We start from the raw sequence: 3,400 nt of genomic DNA on the forward strand, positions 1-3,400 counted from the left end.
CAGAATTTAAATATAAACATTTACTGAGACTAGCTTGTAATTAAGTAGTGTTATCAAGTTAAACTCTATATGGATGCTGATTTTTCCTTTTTATTTTTAAAATTTCAAATATATGAAATATCAAATGAGAAAGGAAAAAGTGGAGAAGTTTGGATTTTTGAGGCACTTTTAGATTGATAATCATGATAATATGCTTCGAGAGGAGTTAATACTCAATTTACCTTCTAAAATTTAAAGTTAAATTTAATTTAATTTTTAAAATTTTAATAAACTTAAATTAAATTTTAAAATTTATAATTGTAAACTCATATTAATTCTTTAGTTAATCTCTGTTAATAATGTATTAATTTAATATATTAATTTGTTACGATTTAAATTTATAATCCAAATTTTATATGATCAAGATTTATTTGATTTCTAAAAACTTGATTGTTGTTTCTAGAATCGTAAAAATTTTAAATTAAATTTATTGTCGTCTTAATTAACGAATATGTTGGAGAGCCAATCAAAATTCAATAAAGTTTAGTAGATCTTGATTATATAGAATTTGAGTAAAGAATCTAAATTTTAACATACAAAATTAATATATCGTTCACGAAAATCAACTCCAAAACTAACGTGAGCCATTATAAATTTTGAAGGCAAAATTAAGTCAATCATCATTTTAAGAATCAAATTAAACATTAACTCGTTTTGAGAAACCAATTTTTTTAAAAAAAATTTAAAACATTAATATAACTAACTTTGTATTGCTTATTATATATAGAATATATATCAAAAAAACAATTTGAATTTGTCTAGTCATTAAGTCATTAATCCCATTAATTAAAAAAGTGTTAAAAGATTGAATTTCAATTTGTGTATACAATTTATTGATCATTGATAATCTTTTAAATAAAATTTAAATTCATAACAAATTCATTTTTGACTTACCAAATTTAAAAATGTTGTGAAAAAAAAATACACATATTAGGATATCAAGTGTGAGAGGTAAATTCTTACCTCGGTTGAAAATATATTAAAAGAATGTATATAATATGTATGAAATAATCCATAGATCTATTGCTTTAAGATTTTAGACAAAATGTAACATATAACTTGATATTATGATTATTACCTACTTAATATAAACAACCATAAATAATTTACGCTCTTACATAAGTAGTGATGATGATGTCAAATTACTATTTATTACATATTACCTTCAATAACAATAATGTATATTCCTGTATTGTCAGTGTTTGACACTTCCATAATTAAAATATACATTTAATTAAATGGCAATGGCCACATTCTTCATATATGCATGAATTTAAGAGAGAGAGAGAGTGTGTGTATATCACTTAATTAATCGGATTTGAATAAGTTTCCTCTATATATAGATCAGTGAAAAGCATGAAGCTTGTGATGATAACAAAGACAGTACTTGTGTAGGAATTCAAAGAGCACTCATTTATCAAAAGCCAAATTCTTATTGTTGAATTGGTTGTGAATTGTAGCATAGAGCAAATAAATCAAAGACCTATAGGCACTAATATTGAACATGAGCACACGTCATCATAAGGTGGCACTGATGTCATCATAATATATAAACTCCACTCAAAGGGACTTGTATATATAAATGGTGTTGGTAGTGGTGGTGCAACTATCATCAAATGTTTGAATAGCCTTTTTTAAAATTAAATTAAAATTCCTAACACTGTATTTAAAAAATGGAAAATTTTTTGAAATATTCTAAAAATATTAGTATTTTAATAGTTTTAATAGTTAAATAATTAAATTAACAATTAAAATTACTAAAATATCGGTATTTTAAAATATTTAAAATTCTTCTTAAAAAATTAATACGAAACATTATAAAAATAAATGTATGTACAAACATAAAAGGTATATATATAAGAAAAGAGAGATTAAAAAAATGAAAAAGCTAAGAAGAATGGGACCGAAGCAGACATGCGTGTGACCACAAAAGTGCCCTAAAAAACAAGTACTCTTTGCCTCTAAGCTTCCATGCCCTAATTAAAGAAAAAATGAAAATAATAATTAGCTATTGAAAAAAAAAAACTTAAAGGGGTAGCTAGCTAGGGATTTCATGCTGAAGAAGCATGTTAATAGTAACATTGCAGAAAGAAAAGGAAACATGTCTACTAACTGACCATGTTAAGAAAAAGATAACCCTACTTCCCAAAAGAAATAGTGAAAGAATGCATCACAGGAGACATAGTAATGTGGTTATGTGTACTTGTAATTAAAATGTTTCATTATTTCAAACTTCTCTTACTTATATATTCTAATGTCCTTCTCTCTCTTTTTTCCCAAATCCAAGCCACAGCTGAATTTATATTATGTGCCAACAAAAAGTTTATAGTGAGAAAAATGTTTGATGGGATTGAATAGAAATGAATTCAATTAGAAACTCCCTCTCATCAAAGACCTTCTCTTTTAGTTTGACACTTTTAAAATATCAAATTATTTTAATTTCATTGAATTCATCTAAAAAACAAAAGGAAAAGTATGAGAAGCCAATGCAATTTTTATACAATGTGCACAATGGAGGTTTAGGGAGTATTAGATATATAATTATTAGTGTTATTTTTTTTCATCAGCTAAAACTTTTGGGATGAGTGGTATCATGACATGGTATTAGAGCGCTAAATCCGAAATGTCAACAGTTCGATCATTGATGAACCCCAAAATTAGTTTAAGCTTTTGGGAAGATGTTTATTATCGCTAATACTCGGATGATTATTATAAATAGTATGGGGATGTTGATTTTGTAAAATTTAGTTATATAGTAAATATATGAGATTTGCAAATAAAATCAATTTGAATGCTAAAAGATTATTCCACACACATGAGAACCTACAACTAAAACTTGGATATTAGAAATCTATGAGCAATATAGTTTTGTTAAAATAATATTTAAATATTAGTAAAATTAGTATTTGTATTTGAATTCATGTTTAAATTTAAGTTAACTAGCTAGTTTAATTATTTTTTATTTGTTTAATATCTATAAATGAGTTGTACTTTATATCATACAAAAATACACAATAAATACGGATACACCCTTTTATTATCTAATCTCTTCTGTTAACATAGTCAATAAAACCCTATGTATCTTCATCATGATAAACCTAAGAAAATACAAATAATTTTATGTATGTTGAGACCCTAAGACTTACCGGATTCCAAAAAAATCAGAGCATCTTTTTTTAAAAAGGCAAAAAAAATGTATTATTATTGTAGAAATTTCGTCTGTCATTGTCTGTTGAACACTGAACAATTATAATGTTTTGAATAGGGAAAAAAATGAAGAGTGTATAAACTTTAATGATTTTTGTTTTGCTTTTGATGGCCAAATTGCTTATGAAACCGAGGATTTGGCAGCGAATAATAA

Source organism: Arachis duranensis, chromosome 9, assembly GCF_000817695.3.
Source record: "Arachis duranensis cultivar V14167 chromosome 9, aradu.V14167.gnm2.J7QH, whole genome shotgun sequence".
Taxonomy (NCBI): Eukaryota; Viridiplantae; Streptophyta; class Magnoliopsida; order Fabales; family Fabaceae; genus Arachis; species Arachis duranensis.